This window comes from Manihot esculenta, chromosome 8, assembly GCF_001659605.2.
Source record: "Manihot esculenta cultivar AM560-2 chromosome 8, M.esculenta_v8, whole genome shotgun sequence".
NCBI lineage: Eukaryota > Viridiplantae > Streptophyta > Magnoliopsida > Malpighiales > Euphorbiaceae > Manihot > Manihot esculenta.
This window is the reverse complement of record NC_035168.2, coordinates 24,353,857-24,373,336: the sequence shown is the minus strand read 5'-3', so window position 1 is coordinate 24,373,336 and position 19,480 is coordinate 24,353,857.

Genomic DNA, 19,480 nt, shown 5'->3' with positions numbered 1-19,480 from the left:
CAGCAAATTCTACAAAGGTAAAAATAGATTACAAAATACCCAGTGCACATATATGTAATAATGGAATTTGTTTTAAAACTACTTTTATGTTAATAAAAAATCTGAATACACAAATTATATTAGGAAACCCATTTTTACAAATGTTGTATCCATTTAAGGTTACCCAATTAGGATTAGAAACAAATGTGTTAGGACAAGATATTCTTTTCCAATTTATAACACCCATTAGTTGTCATGATGTTAATCTATTCCAACAAACACATGTAAGTAAAATTAATAATCTCGAAAACCAAATAAAATTTTTAAAAAAAGATTTGCATTCTATAAAAATAGAAGAACAATTAGAAAAACCAAGTATACAACAACACATAAAAGAAATGACAACGTTCAGGATACAACATTAATATTTTTATCTAATTTTAAGTTAAAAGCAATTTATTATATTTTCCTATTGTATCAATTTAGAGTATGAGAATGGTTGTTTATAAAAGCTGACCACCTCACATAGTCAATTTAGTTTTATTTTTCAGTCACATTAAAAATAATAATTTTGATAATATAAAATTATTAGATAAAATGTTAGATTTTTTAATTATGACAATTATATTTAAATTTTAAAATAAAAATAATAATTATTGTTATTGGAATTAATTTAAAATTGGTAAATAATTATGTAACTTTTAAGATACACATCAATAGTAAGAAAATCCAAATTTTAATATAAGAAATTATGGAATAATAATTAAATTAATTATAATAAATTTAAGGATCCACTATTATATATATATATATATATAATTTAAAAATTTTAATATAATCTAAAAATTTCTTTATGTAATTATAAAAGATTAATAATTTTGATTATATAAAATTATTATATAATAAGTTGTTGCTTTAATTATTTAAAATTATATTTAAATTTTGAAGTAGAGAATAATTTTTATTATCTCAATTTATTTAAATTAAATTATGAGATTTATGAAAATATAAAATAATCAAAATTTTGATATAAAATTATCAAAATAGCTGTCCATGGTTTAGGGTTCTTTTTTAGCCTGTTGAATAAAGGTTTGCATAAAATTCTTAGATTGGGTAAAAAGTCAGCAACATAATTTAATGATCCTAAAAATCTTTGTAATTGGTTTTTCTCTTTAATTTCATCGGGAAATTTGCTAGCAAACTCTAAACTTCTTTGTATTGGTACTATAGTATTTTGGTATATTTCATGTCCTAAAAATCTAATTTTAGTTTGAAATAATTTCATTTTTGGTTTTGATAAGACTAAACCGTTTCGTTTTACAGCTTTATAAAAAATATTTAAATGTTTAATGTGTTGGTCTATATTTTCACTAAAAATCAAAACATCATCAATATATGTTAATATAAAATTATATGGATTAAAAATATCGTTCATTATTTTTTGAAATTCACTTGGTGCATTTTTAATCCAAAAGGCATAATATTCCATTCATATTGTCCGAATGGTACTGTGAATGCAGTTTTGTATTTATCTTGTTCAGCTATTTGAATTTGCCAAAATCCAGATTTCATGTCAAATTTTGAAAATATTTGTGCTTTGTATAATCTATTTAATAAATCTTGCTTATTTGGTATAGGATATCTTATCCATTTTAAAACTGTATTTAAAGGTTTATAATTTATGACTAATCGGGGTGCTCCCCTTTCAATCTCTGCATTTTTCATTACATAAAAAGCTGCACATGACCATGGTGATTTACTTGGTCTAATTAATTTTTTTGTTAATAAATCTTGGATTTCTTTTTTGCAGAATTCTAACATTTCTTGGTTCATCTGTATAGGTCTTGCTTTTGTTGGTATATCTTGTTCTTTAAAGTCTGGTTCATATGGTAAAGTTACTATATGTTGTTTGCGATTCCAAAAAGCTGTTGGTAAATCTGAACATAACTCTTTTTCAAATTTTTCTTGAATTTCTTTTATGTGTTGTTGTATACTTGGTTTTTCTAATTGTTCTTCTATTTTTATAGAATGCAAATCTTTTTTTAAAAATTTTATTTGGTTTTCGAGATTATTAATTTTACTTACATGTGTTTGTTGGAATAGATTAACATCATGACAACTAATGGGTGTTATAAATTGGAAAAGAATATCTTGTCCTAACACATTTGTTTCTAATCCTAATTGGGTAACCTTAAATGGATACAACATTTGTAAAAATGGGTTTCCTAATATAATTTGTGTATTCAGATTTTTTATTAACATAAAAGTAGTTTTAAAACAAATTCCATTATTACATATATGTGCACTGGGTATTTTGTAATCTATTTTTACCTTTGTAGAATTTGCTGCTGATAGGGTCTGTTTTGTTTTATGAAAATATTTACTAGGTATGATACCTTGGTCTATACAGTTCATATCTGCACCTGAGTCTAACATTGCTATGGTTTCTAGTGTAAAATCTTTTATTACCAAATTTATTTTTACATACCATTTTTGGTATCTTATTCTTGTAATGTCATTAAATTTTAATGCTGTTTCTCCTTCACTTTCTGACGTTATTTCTGTTGGTTTCTGTTCTATGTTTAATTTATCTTTTCCTGAACTTTGTCCTATTTCTATATTTTGCGTTAATTTTTGATTTTGTTCTAAATAATCACATCTTAATTTTAATTGTCTTACTTCCAATGCCTGTTAAATTTACACAGGTTATTAGGTCTCCATATGTTAAATCATCATAAGAAATGTGTCCAAATTTTTGTTCAATTGTTTCTTTTACTTTAGTTGCAAATAGTCTAGGTAGTCCTGTAAGGAATTTTTCTTTCCAATGGTATGCGTTTGGATCAGCTAATGCATAAACTCGTTTTAGAAAATTGTCTTTATACCATCTAAAATTTTCTAACTTCCTACATTTAAGATTTTGTAATATTTCACTATTTCTTTCAGTGTATAAATCTAAATCTCCTATAAAATGAGATATAAGATTATAGACTAAATAAGCTAGTACAAAAGCTTGCGGTTGTCCTGTTGTTGGGTCAATTACAGGTTCTCCAGTAATACTATCTATTCTTCTGGCATTTAATATATTTGTTTTTATTTCATTACTTAATAATTTATCCCACCAAGTTCTTAATTCACCAGTAAAGCCTAATATAATATTTTCAGCGGCATCTTTTTCTGTAATGCCTACTCGTTGTTTATAAATATTTCTTACGATGACCATTTCTTTTGTTATTTGTATTATTTCTGTTTCTGATAAGTCATCTATATTCCATTCATAAATATTTTTTGCATTATATTGTTTTTGTTTCCTATCTAATATTTTTAAATCATCTGGTCTTTTATCATAATTTCTTCCTATAGTATTTACAGGGATATTGTCTTCTTGGCCAGAGTCTGATGCTTCCAAGGGATTGTCTATAGTGTCATCTTCTGATGAAGAGGTTTCATTATATTCAGTTAAAATTGTTATTTTATTTTTATCTTTACTAATACTCTCACTTGATATCTTACTTTGTGTAGGTTCTTTTATTTTAATACCTCCTATAGGTTTTGAGGTAGTACCTTGTTCTTTTATAATGTTTTGTAACAATTTTGACATATCTTGTAATTCTGTTTTTGGATTTATTGTTACTATTTCTATAGGGTTTTGTGATGGAGGTATCATTTTTGTGAAAGGTTGTTTAATGGGTTTTATAGCTGGATCTATTAGATCATATGGTTTTGGATTACTATATCGTTGGGATAAATATATAGTGTTTGGTTTTGGTAGTAAAGGAGATGGTGCCTGGGGTGTTTCTATGTGTTCTATATTTGTAATGTCTTCATGATTTCTATCTATCTTTTCTTCTATCCTATCTAATTGTTGTCCTATGATATGTAATGATACATTGGTCCAATTGTTTTGTAGGCTGATTTCTCTTATGTGGGTTTTTTCAATATTGTCAGTTTTTACAATGGGTTGCATTCCATGAGATATTTGGTTCTTTTTGAAAAATACTCTGTCAAGTGGTGGTTTTTCACATTCATGGGCGAGGTCACTAACGCCTCCTTCATTATTTACTTTATGCCATTTGTGTATTTTCTTTTCCAATACGTTTAATTTCTTTTCATGAAAATATTTTAAATATGTAAAAAATGGTATAGTCTTTTCGACTTGTTTACAAAATGTAAAGAATTGTTTTTTAATGAGACTTTGTTCTTTTCTGGAATAAGTTTGTAAAAATAGGTCCCTTTTCCCCCGGTTTTGATCTGACATATAGTCAGCTTGAATGAGGTCCTTATCAAGGGTGAAAGGTTGGGTTAAGGTATTTATAGTAAAATCACTATCTTCATATGGTTGACTAAATTGGCCTTGTCGAAAAACACCTTCTTGTATTTTAATATCTTGCGTAGTGTGTTGTGGTTTTGTATGTTGGTCAAATGTTTCTTCTATTGGTTTAGTTCCAGAGGTTTCTCCTACAAAAGGTCCTTGATAATGAGGAAGAGGAATAGTAGAGTCTTCTGATATACTATTATCTGGTTGTATCTCTATACTATGTCTTCTACGAGATGTATCTAAAGAATGTCGAGAGGGTTGGTATATATTAGGAGTTGCTTGTCTAAAAGAGTTTGATCTCTTATATTTTAATTCTAATGATCCATCATCATTTTGAATAATATAGTCTATTTCTTTATTTTCCTTAAAAGGTTTGTTAGGGATTGTCTTGACTGGATATTTCCAGATTTCTGGTAACGTTACATCTTTCCATTGGATAGTTCTGGGAATGGTTATATTTGCTTTGGATTGATCAATTTCCCAAAATATTCTTTCTCCTTCTGTCCTTTTATGGTTTATAGCATTAGGACATAATCCTGTATTCATTATTTTATAATTTAATCTATAAAATATCTCATATATGTGAGATCCTTTTAACATATTATAATTATGAGTTAGAATTTCTAAGGTTAGAATTTTCATTATATGAGGGTCTGTTAATGATATGGTAAAATTGGGAAAACAATTTGAATAAATTGGTCCATTTGTAAGACTGGTTTCAAATAATCCTAATAATGAATCTTTATAATTCCTATGCCTACAGTCGCGCAGAGCTACATGCATACTGGTGTTTAATCCTTCAACTGTTAATGGTTTTATAGCAATTTGTACTAATCCTATGTGCATAAATTTATAACCTTGGTTTACATATTTTATTATTGTTTTTTGACTTAATAAACTCATAGATTGTTTATCAGCATATAAGGGTATAACTTTTTCTTTTGTTTTAATTGCTCTAATTGATTTAAAATCTAATATTCCTGTTTTATAAATTGTTTCTATTGGTGTCTTTGGAGGTTTCCAATTTGTTAATTGCTGGTCATTCCATATATTTTCTCTTGATAAAATTGTTTGATTATGATCTGTATTAATATTTAAATCATTTATGAGTTCGTCGTCTGGTCTCCTAGACCTAGAAGATCTATTTCTCCTAAACATATTCATCTTAAATTTCTAGGGTTTTCTCATTCACTTCCTTCTCTACTCACACTGCAGGTCTTACTCCTCTCTGCCTGACTTACGGTTTTCGTGACACAGATCCAACCCTAAAACTTTAATTTGAATTGGTTAAGATCCATAGAACCTTCACAGGCTCTGATACCATTTTTACGATCCCAGGTATGATTTAAATATTGGTATGATTTATGATTAAACTATTTTATTTTATTTATTTTACGAATTATCAAATGTCATTATCAGGAATAATTACCAATAATCTAAACAAAAGCATTTATCATGTTCAGTATAATACCAATAATTTATACATATATCATATAAAATATATACGTATATCCATACATACATCATTCCAGATAAATACAAAAATACATACAATTCAATTAAATCTTATAATAAAATATTAATTTAATATATAATTTTAAAAAATATCATATGGTACACATTTTTATATAACAAACAGTGACTTAGATTATAGAGAATTTCTGTATTGAATTTTTCAATTCAATAAATTAAATTTTATTGTCAATGAATCGACTCGTTAATAAATAAAGTGTTTCAATAAAGTAATATTTAAAATGTATATAATAATATAATTATTTTCAAAATTATTTATTATTTAAAAATATTACTCTTAAAAATTAGATTCAAATATAATATTTAAATAAATTAATATATAATTTTAACATCAAGAAAATAATAATAATATTAAAAATTAGTAACAATTATATAGTTTCATAAAAATATTATAAATATATTAAAATTATGATAATGTTAAAATTGTGATTTAATTATCTAAAATTTAAAAATTAATATAAATATGAATTCGAAAAAAGTTTTGATTATTTTATGCAATTGACCATTAATAGTTAATTAAAAGTTAAAAATATTTCATTGAATAGATTTGGTTTTATTGAAATTTAAACTTATATACTTTGTCATTTTAAAAATAATTTAAATATTATTAATAAATTAAAACCCGTCGATGGTGAAAAAAGAGAATAGGGATTTTTCTGTTTTTTTTTTTTTAAATCAAAGGTAGAGATAATAGGGAACCTTCGGTCCAATCCTATATATGCATAGGAATCCGAAAAGTAACGTGTACTAATGTGAAATATTAAAATAATTTATTTTTCATTATATATTTAATAAATTTTTATAGTGCTCACATTTTAAAAAATTTTAATTTTTTAAAAATAATAAAATTAAAAAAATAAAATTATTTTGTGACTTATTAAAAAAAGAAAATGTGAATTCAAATCAGTATATTAGAAAATATAATAAATATAATAAATTATAATCTATGATAGCATCAGACTCTGACCAAAAAGACAATATCCCTGTAAATACTATAGGAAGAAATTATGATAAAAGACCAGATGATTTAAAAATATTAGATAGGAAACAAAAACAATATAATGCAAAAAATATTTATGAATGGAATATAGATAACTTATCAGAAACAGAAATAATACAAATAACAAAAGAAATGGTTATCGTAGGAAATATTTATAAACAACGAGTAGGCATTACAGAAAAAGATGCCGCTGAAAATATTATATTAGGCTTTACTGGTGAATTAAGAACTTGTTTATATTCTGTTAAAACGTTTATTTTATTGTTGCAATTACAAAGTTCTCCTTGACAATCATGGTTACTATCTGAACTACTTATTGTGTCTATTGAAGTATCACTATTATATTCATCATCTAATTCTGAGGAAGATAATTTACTTTGGTCAATTTTTTCTAGTAATTGTTCTATATTATCTATTTTTAATTCTAAGCCTAATTCATGTATTTTTCTTCGTGCAGGACACTCTTTTGCATAATGTCCTTTTTGATTACATAAATAACAAGTTATATTAGTTTTATCATTCGATCTTTTAAAATTGTTTTTCTTATAATTATTTCTTTTAAAAGGTCGTTTTGTAAAAGGTTTTTTAGTTATCTGTTTATTATATCTATTATATGACTTTCTAGGGTACTTATATTGTTTATAAATTTTATTTTTAAACGGTTTATATCTTTTATGCTTTTGTTTCTTTATGGTTCCAAATCCAAATTGTTCACACCAATTCCCTAATTCTTTTCGAGATTGTCTATTTTTCATTTTTAATTTTTGTTGTAGTTTCATATCTCTACATAATTTTAGTTTGAAATAATTTCATTTTTGGTTTTGATAAGACTAAACCGTTTCGTTTTACAGCTTTATAAAAAATATTTAAATGTTTAATGAAATGAAAGATATAATATTTATTTAACATATGGAGAAACAGCATAATCATAATATAATTTTTAATTGATTAGTGATTATCATACTACCAATCATAACGAATATTGCGATTGTAGAGAAGTAGAACGAATATTAGAATTGTTTAATTCTATGATTATGTATCTTGAAATATTATTGAGTAATAATAATTTCTAAACACCATAACTATTGAATTGTATGTATTTTTGTATGTATTTTTATATTTATCCGGAATGATATATGTATGGATAATTGTATGTCTACTATATGAGTTTATTAAGTCAAAAAACGATAATAAAATATGTAAACCAAGGTTATAAATTTATGCACGTCGGATTAGTACAAATTGCTATAAAACCATTAACAGTTGAAGGATTAAACACCAGTATGCATGTAGCTCTGCGCGACTGTAGGCATAGGAATTATAAAGATTCATTATTAGGATTATTTGAAACCAGTCTTACAAATGGACCAATTTATTCAAATTGTTTTCCCAATTTTACCATATCATTAACAGACCCTCATATAATGAAAATTTTAACCTTAGAAATTCTAACTCATAATTATAATATGTTAAAAGGATCTCACATATATGAGATATTTTATAGATTAAATTATAAAATAATGAACACAGGATTATGTCCTAATGCTATAAACCATAAAAGGACAGAAGGAGAAACAATATTTTGGGAAATTGATCAATCCAAAGCAAATATAACCATTCCCAGAACTATCCAATGGAAAGATGTAACGTTATAAATTCTTTTTATTATTCTCTTTTTTTAATTTTATATATAATATAAATTAAAACAATTAAATTAGCGTGTGAATTATTTTATTTTTTAAAATATGAAATATTATTTGATCTAGTTTATTTTTTATATTATTTTTCATACTCTTTAATTTATTAGTCGGGTCTATAAATAAATTTAAATACACACTCAATTTAAATTATATATATATTTTTAAATATGTTTTTTGTTATAATTATTAGAGTGATTATATTAGTAAAAGTTTTTTTATTTTTTAAACTGTGAAATGTTGTTTTGTTATAACCCATTTAATATATATTTTTTCACAATTTAATTTGTTGGTTGGTATATAAATAAATTTGAATTTACGTTTAATCCAATTAAATTAATTGAATATTTTAAAATTTAAAATATTAAAATTGAACCAGTTAAAAAAATAAAAAATTAATAAATAATTTAACTAATTATTTTACTGATTAAAAAAATTAACTATGCACAATTATAATTTCAATTTAAAATCAAAATTATACCTTTTAATTTTGAATTAAGAATATAAAATTTAAATTTAATATCATAATTTAAAATTGAGACCCACCATTATATCTAAATTAAAAAATTGAGATACTAAATCTAAAATTAAAAAATTTATTATTAAAATAAACTATATTGTAACCATGAAATATATATATTTATATACTTTACTTGAGAATGCACTATTATAAATTACTGTTTTAAATATTATATTTTAATTTTTTAAATTATTTTATTAGTCTTAATAATATAATTAATCTTATGAAACTATTAATTTAATAATATTTTATTTAATAAAAAGTATTGGATAAATAATTAATTTTTAATTGAGTTTTAAATTATTAGTTATTAAAAAAATATTAATATGATAAATATTGAGTTATTTAATTATTTTTTATATTTAATAAGGATCACACATAAAAAGATGATGATATTAATATGAGTAGATGTGAAATCGTAAAAGAAATTTTATGTTAAAATTAAATAAGAATTGAGAATTAAAGATTTTTTTTACATGTTAAAAAAATTTAATTTAATTACTTTAATAGTCAATTAGAGCAAATAATAAAAATATGGGAATAAGCATGTGATAATAACATTTTATAAAATTTCATCAAAATAAAATATTAATATTATAAATTAAGATGCCAATAAATGTACGAATCGAAATGATTTTATTTATATATATTTTAGTTATGAATTTTAATTTTTTATTTATTTTTCATCTTAAATTTTATTAACAGTTTTTCTAAAAATTAATTTAATGTTGATACCAATATTTTTAATATTTTATTAATATTTATGTAATATATTTTTTTCTCAATAAATTATAACTTTTATACTTTTATAATAAAGTAGTTATGAATAGACTACTTTTAATTTTTATTTCTTAAATATTTTTTATATATTTTTTTTGTGCCACTAACTTTATATATTTAATGGAATTTATACATTATATTTCATATATTATGTAATTTTAATAAAAAAACCATAATACATGTATTAATAGTTTTGATAATAATAAAAAATACATGTTTAAGTATGAAAAAAATTTATGATTTAAGATTTTTTATTTTATAGAAAATATTTTTTAATATTTGAATACTTTAAAATTTAATGAAAAATATTTTTTTACATTAAATTATTTCAAACAAATTGATTTTTCTGAATGGAGAATTATTTGGCATGTATTTTTTGGCATGTCTATTTATATTCATAAAAAAAAATATATTACCACCTTTCGTATATATTTTTAAGGTTATAATTATTAACTTTTATGTAGTGTGCGTTATACATTTTTATACTCATTATAATAGTCATGATTTATTTTATAAATAATAAAATTTTAATTTTTATATATTTTATTTTTATATAATTTTATATAAAAATATAATAAAATTAGAATGTAAGTATATGAATAATAATTATAAATTTTTATAATTTTAAATAGTAAATTTATATTATTTTTAATTAAAATTAATTTTCATGTAATAATTTTAAATTATCATGAGTAATTTTAATAATATATATAATTTTGTTAATTTCATTCTAAGAGATAAAATAATTTAAATTAATTAGTATTACTTATTAGATTTATATGATAAACTTATTTAAATTTTAAATTATAAATTATAATAGAATTAAAATTACTATTAAAATAATTTTAATTTTTTATTTAATATTAATTATAATAATATTAATAATTAAATTTATATATAAATATAAGATTTTATATAAATTTTTATTATTTGACATTATTATTCACAGAATAATTGTCACTAAATTTTATTAATGGTAATCGAATATCTTTTGGTAAGATATAAAATAATATTTTTTTAAAAAATATTTAATAATTTTAACTTATTTATAAATTTTATTTTAAATTATATAACAAAGTTTTTTAAAGTTTAAATATAAATAGAAAAAAAATAAATTTATATAAATTCTAAAATTATATAACTAATTAAAATTAAATTATAAATAAAAATATAATTTAAATTTAAATAAAAATCAATATTTAAATAAATTGAAATTTTAAAATAACAAAAATTTCATTTTATTTCTTAACGATCAAAATAGTGAACTATCAATAATTATATTTAAATAAGTGTAATTTAGAAATTTTTATTATTTTTCATTCTCACTTATATATATATATATAGTATAGATTATTAATTAAAATAATTATGTTATTAAAAAAAATAATTTAAAAAAATAAATAAATTAATTTATAAGATAAATTATTTATTTTTAAATAATTTAAACATTTAAAATATTATGAAAAATTTATTTTTTTTTTTGAATCAATATGAAAAATTTTATTATTCTTGCTCTTTTTATTTTTTTATATAATATAAATTAGAGTAATTAAATTAACGTGTGAATTATTTTATTTTTTTAAACTGTGAAATATTATTTGATTTAATCCATTTTTTATATTATTTTTCATACTCTTTAATTTATTAATCGAGTCTATAAATAAATTTAAATATACACTCAATCGAAATTGTATATATATATTTTTAAATATACTTTTTATTATAATTATTAGTGTGATTATATTAGTATAAATTGCTTTATTTTTTAAATTGTAAAGTATTCTTTTGTCATAACGCATTTAATACACCATTTTCCCACAATTTAATTTGTTGGTGGAGTATATAAATAAATTTAAATTTAGATTTAATCCAATTAAATTAATTGAATATTCTGAAATTTAAAATATTAAAATTGAACCAATTAATAAATAATTTAACTAATTATTTTGCTAATTAGAAAAAAAAATTAACTATCTCGAATTATAATTTCAATTTAAAATCAAAATTATATCTTTTAATTTTGAATTAAAAATATAAACTTTAAATTTAATATCATAATTTACAATTGAAATCATCATTATATCTAAATTAAAAAATTGAGATACTAAATTTAAAATTAAAATATTTATTATTAAAATAAATTATATTGTAACCACGAAATATATAGATATATTTGCTCATAATACACTTTTATAAATTATTGTTTTAAATATTATATTTTAATTTTTTAAATTATTTTATTAGTCTTAGTAATACAATTAAATCAATAAAACTATTTATTTAATAATATTTTATTTAATAAAAAATATTCGATAAGTAATTAATTTATAATTGAGTTCTAAATTATTAATTATTAGAAAATATTAATATAATAAATATTGAGTTATTTAATTATTTTTTATATTTAATAGGGATCAACACATATAAAAAGATGATAATATTCATATGACAAATCATAAAAGAAATTTTATGTTAAAATCAAATAAAAATTAAGAATTAAAGAATTTTTTTGTATATGTTGAAAAAATTGAATCCAATTACATGTGATAATAACATTTTACAAAATCTTATTAAAATAAAATGTCAATATTATGAATTAAAATGCCAATAAATGGATGAAAAGGAATAATTTTATTTCTATAGAAAATATCTGATATATATTTTAATTAAGAATTTTATTTATTTTTCACCTTAAATTTTATTTACAATTTTTCTAAAAATGAATTTAATATTAATTCTAATATTTTTAATATTTTATTAATTCTTACTTAAACTATTTCTAATGAGATTTTATTTTCTATATAATGATAAAAAAATTAAGAAAAATCATTCAATAAATTAAAATTTTTATATTTTTATCAATAAAGTAATTATAAGTGAACTATTTTTAATTTTTATGTCTTAAACATTCGTTATATATATTTTTTTGCCATTAATTTTATATATTTAATGGAATTTACACAATATATTTCATATGTAATGTAATTTTATTTTATGGCAACTATAATACATGCATCTAATGAAAAAAAAAACCATGATACATGTATTAATAGTTTTGATAATAAATATATGTTTAAGTATGAAAAAAAATTATGATTTAAGATTTTTTATTTTATAGAAAATATTTTTAATATTTGAATACTTAAAAATTTAATGAAAAATATTTTTTAAATTAAATTATTTCAAAGAAATTGATTTTTCTTAATTGAGAAAGTTATTTTTCAAATTTTAAAAATCTTATTAAGTTTTTATATATAAATTTATTAATATATATATTTTTAATATTTAAATTAAATAACAGAAAATAAATTATTTTATTAAAAAATATTTTTATAAAAAATATTTTTCAAATATAAATTATTTTTTATAAATAAATGGAGACTTAATTTATTAAATGTGAAATTATTGTTGATAGTTAAATAAAAAATTATTTGAAATTAATAAAAAAATTATTATGAAATATTTTTTATCTTTACTTAAAAATATTTTACTAAGATAATTTGATTACTTTTAAAATTAATTATGATAATTGTTATTTTTATCATAATTTCGGCCACCATGTGTCTCAATTTTGTTGTTTTAACTATTTTTTTCTAAAAAAAATAGTTATGCTTTACGAGAGTTTACATAAATTTTTTAACATTAAAATAATAAAAAATATTTGTTATGCTTATTTATATTCATAAAAACAATTATGACATTAAGTATTTTTATGAAAAATTATTTATCATATTCTAAATTACTTTATTATCATATAATTTTTGATAAATAACATTGTCATATGAATAAATATATGACAAATAAAATATGGATACAATAAAGTTCTAATAAATAAAATTACAACTAATAAAATTATAGAAAAATAATTTAATAACTATTTATAATTTTATCATTAAAATAAAAAAAATATTTATCACACTTATCTATATTAAAAAAAATTATTAGGTTAAATATTTGTATCATAAATGTTCCAAAGTACTATCATATTTTTTACAAAGGAAAAATTATTATGTAGAGATATGAAATTGGTAATAAAAGATTTGGGATTTTTTCGTTTTACAGCTTTATAATATCACATACGATCAGTTATATCAATTCCCTAATCCTTGTTAATACATCCTTAGCTGCCTTGCAATCTACTTTAATAATGAATTTTTGGTTTAATAAATCACTTTGGAATTTTGTTACACATAAGACAATAGCTAAAATCTCTTTTTTAATAGTAGAATATTTTTCTTGTGTAGGGTTCCAAATTCCAGAATAATACCTAATAATATAATCTTTATGGTTTATATTCTGTTTAAGTATACCGCCATATCCTTGGTCAGAAGCATCCGTTTCAACTATTTTTTGGTAGTTTGGATTACAAATATTTAAACATGGTAAACTTTTAACATGTTTTTTGATTTCTTGTATTAGTTTAGTATGTTCAGCTGTCCATGGTTTAGGGTTCTTTTTTAGCCTGTTGAATAAAGGTTTGCATAAAATTCTTAGATTGGGTAGAAAGTCAGCAACATAATTTAATGATCCTAAAAATCTTTGTAATTGGTTTTTATCTTTAATTTCATCAGGAAATTTGCTAGCAAACTCTAAACTTCTTTGTATTGGTACTATAGTATTTTGGTATATTTCATGTCCTAAAAATCTAATTTTAGTTTGAAATAATTTCATTTTTGGTTTTGATAAGACTAAACCGTTTCGTTTTACAGCTTTATAAAAAATATTTAAATGTTTAATGTGTTGGTCTATATTTTCACTAAAAATCAAAACATCATCAATATATGTTAATATAAAATTATATGGATTAAATATATCGTTCATTATTTTTTGAAATTCACTTGGTGCATTTTTTAATCCAAAAGGCATAATATTCCATTCATATTGTCCGAATGGTACTGTGAATGCGGTTTTGTATTTATCTTGTTCAGCTATTTGGATTTGCCAAAATCCAGATTTCATGTCAAATTTTGAAAATATTTGTGCTTTGTATAATCTATTTAATAAATCTTGCTTATTTGGTATAGGGTATCTTATCCATTTTAAAGCTGTATTTAAAGGTTTATAATTTATGACTAATCGGGGTGCTCCCCTTTCAATCTCTGCATTTTTCATTACATAAAAAGCTGCACATGACCATGGTGATTTACTTGGTCTAATTAATTTTTTTGTTAATAAATCTTGGATTTCCTTTTTGCAAAATTCTAACATTTCTTGGTTCATCTGTATGGGTCTTGCTTTTGTAGGTATATCTTGTTCTTTAAAGTCTGGTTCATATGGTAAAGTTACTATATGTTGTTTGCGGTTCCAAAAAGCTGTTGGTAAGTCTGAACATAAATCTTTTTCAAATTTTTCTTGAATTTCTTTTATGTGTTCTTGTATACTTGGTTTTTTTAATTGTTCTTCTATTTTTATAGAATACAAATCTTTCTTTAAAAATTTTATTTGGTTTTCGAGATTATTAATTTTACTTACATTTGTTTGTTGGAATAGATTAACATCATGACAACTAATGGGTGTTATAAATTGGAAAAGAATATCTTGTCCTAACACATTTGTTTCTAATCCTAATTGGGTAACCTTAAATGGATACAACATTTGTAAAAATGGGTTTCCTAATATAATTTGTGTATTCAGATTTTTTATTAACATAAAAGTAGTTTTAAAACAAATTCCATTATTACATATATGTGCACTGGGTATTTTGTAATCTATTTTTACCTTTGTAGAATTTGCTGCTGATAGGGTCTGTTTTGTTTTATGAAAATATTTACTAGGTATGATACCTTGGTCTATACAGTTCATATCTGCACCTGAGTCTAACATTGCTATGGTTTCTAGTGTAAAATCTTTTATTACCAAATTTATTTTTACATACCATTTTTGGTATCTTATTCTTGTAATGTCATTAAATTTTAATGCTGTTTCTCCTTCACTTTCTGACGTTATTTCTGTTGGTTTCTGTTCTATGTTTAATTTATCTTTCCAAAAATCCCAAACTAATATAATTCAAATCAGTCTTAATAATACATTAATTATATTATTAAGACTAATAAAATAATTTAAAAAATTAAAATATAATATTTAAAACAGTAATTTATAATAGTGCATTCTCAAGTAAAGTATATAAATATATATATTTCATGGTTACAATATAGTTTATTTTAATAATAAATTTTTTAATTTTAGATTTAGTATCTCAATTTTTTAATTTAGATATAATGGTGGGTCTCAATTTTAAATTATGATATTAAATTTAAATTTTAAATTCTTAATTCAAAATTAAAAGATATAATTTTGATTTTAAATTGAAATTATAATTGTGCATAGTTAATTTTTTTAATCAGTAAAATAATTAGTTAAATTATTTATTATTTTTTTATTTTTTTAATTGGTTCAATTTTAATATTTTAAATTTTAAAATATTCAATTAATTTAATTGAATTAAACGTAAATTCAAATTTATTTATATACCAACCAACAAATTAAATTGTGGAAAAATATATATTAAATGGGTTATAACAAAACAACATTTCACAGTTTAAAAAATAAAAAAACTTTTACTAATATAATCACTCTAATAATTATAACAAAAAGCATATTTAAAAATATATATACAATTTAAATTGAGTGTGTATTTAAATTTATTTATAAACTCGACTAATAAATTAAAGAGTATGAAAAATAATATAAAAAATAGACTAGATCAAATAATATTTCATATTTTAAAAAATAAAATAATTCACACGCTAATTTAATTGTTCTAATTTATATTATATATAAAATTAAAAAAAAGAGAGAATAATAAAAAGAATTTATAATATTTTAAATGTTTAAATCATTTAAAAATAAATAATTTATCTTATAAATTAATTTTTTTTAAAATTATTTTGTTAATAATATAATTATTTTAATTAATAATCTATACTATATATATATATATATAAAAGTGAGAATGAAAAATAATAAAATTTCTAAACTACTTGTATTTAAATGTAATTATTGATTGTTCTCTATTTTGATCGGTTAAGAAATAAAATAAAATTTTTATTATTTTAAATTTTTAATTTATTTAAATATTGATTTTTATTTAAATTTATATTATATTTTTATTTATAATTTAATTTTAATTAGTTATATAATTTTAAAATTTTTATAAATTTAAAATTTTTGTTCTATTTATATTTAAATTAAACTTTTAAAAACTTTGTTATATAATTTAAAATAAATTTTACAAAGTTAAAATTATTAAATATTTTTAAAAAAAATATTATTTCATATCTTACAAAAGATATGATTTAATAATAATAAATTTATTACTAATGCATATTCAATTACCATTAATAAAATTTAGTGGCAATCATTCTATAATAATGTTAAATAATAAAAATTTATATAAAATCTTATATTTATATATAAATTTAATTATTAATATTATTATAATTAATATTAAAAAGTTTAAATTATTTTAATAGTAATTTTAATTCTATTATAATTTATAATTTAAAATTTAAATAAATTTATCATCTAAATCTAATAAGTAATACTAATTAATTTAAATTATTTTATCTATTAGAATAAAATTAACAAAATTATATATATTATTAAAATTACTCATGATAATTAAAAATTATTACATGAAAACTAATTTTAATTTAAAAATAATATATATTTACTATTTAAGATTATAAAAATTTATAATTATTATTCATATACTTACATTCTAATTTTATTATATTTTTTATATAAAATTATATAAAAATAAAATATATGAAAAATTAAAATTTTATTATTTATAAAATAAATCACGACTACTGTAATAAGTAGATAAAGGTTAATAATTATAAAAAAACGCATACCTTAAAGTATTTACTAAAGATGGTAATATATATTTTTTTATGAATATAGGTGGACATGCTAAATAATTTTTCTTAGACTAAGAAATTGTAAATACTTCTAAATTATTTTAATTTTATTAGTTTGCAATTTTATTTATTTTATCGGAGTATTTATTGTGAAATATTTTAATTGTGATATATTTATTCATAGTATAATATTATTTGTCAAAAACTATATAACAGTGAAAATAATTTTATAAAAAATATGATAGTAATTTGGAGATTTATAATACAAATATTTAATTTAACCGTTTTTTTTAACATAAATAAGTGTGGTAATTATTTTTTGTTATCTTAATGATAAAATTATAAATAATTATTAAATTATTTTTCTATAATTTTATTAGTTATAATTTTATTTATTAGAATCTTTATTGTGCCTATATTTTATTTGTCATATATTTATTTATATGGCAATTGTTATTTGTCAAAAATTATATAATAATGAAAGTAATTTGGAGTATGACAAGTAATGTGATAATTTTTTTCTGAATATAGGTAGGTATAACAAATATTTTTATTATCTTAATAATAAAAAATTTAGGTAAACTATTGTGAAGCGTGACCATTTCTTTTGGGAAAAAAATATTCAACACTATAAAATTGAGACATATGCTAGTTGAAATTATGATAAAAATAACAATTATTTTAAAAGTAATCAAATTATCTTGATAAAATATTTTAAAATAAAGATAGAAAGTGTTTCATAATAATTTTTTGTTAATTTTAAATATTTTTTATTTTTTTTATTTAACTATCAACAATAATTTCACATTTAATAAATTAAATCTCTTTTTATAAATAAAAATATTTTTTAATAAGATAATTTATTTTCTATTATTTAATTTAAATATTAAAAATAAAATATATTAATAAATTTATATATAAAAACTTAATAAGATTTTTATAATTTGAAAAATAACTTTCTCCACTGAGAAAAATCAATTTCTTTATATATTTTGAAAAATAACTTTCTCCGCTGAGAAAAATCAATTTCTTTAAAATAATTTAATTTAAGTATCCAAATATTAAAAAATATTTTTTATAAAATAAAAAATCATAAATCATAAATATTTTTCTACTTAAACATGTATTTTTTATTATTATCAAAACTACTAATATTTTTTTTTCCTTAAATGGATTTCTTTTCATTAAATGAATGAATCATAATTTTTATAAAATAAAATTATATATTTCAAGTGCATAAATTTCATTAAATAGATAAAGTAAAATGACATAAAAACAATATATAATAAACAATATATAATACCTTTAACGTTTAAAATATAAAAATTAAAAATAATTCACTTATAACTACTTCATTGATACAAATATAAAAATCTTAATTTATTAATAATCTCTTCTTGATCCACTTATAACTATTTCATTGATACAAATATAAAAATTTTAATTTATTGATGATCTCTTCTTAATTCATTTTATAATTATGTAGAAAATAAAATATTATTAGAAATATATGATATAAGTATTAAGATAATATTAAAAATACTGATATCAATATTAAATTAATTTTTAAAAAAACTGTTAATCAAATTCAAAGCGAAAAATAAATAAAAAAATAAAAATTTTAACTAAAATATATATCACGTAGTTTTCATAGAAATAAAATCATTCACTCCGCCCATTTATTATTATCTTAATTCATAATATTGACATTTTATTTTGAATAAATTTTGTAAAATATTAATTATAATATACTTATTGGCATATTTTTTATTTGCTTTAATTGACCATTTCTGT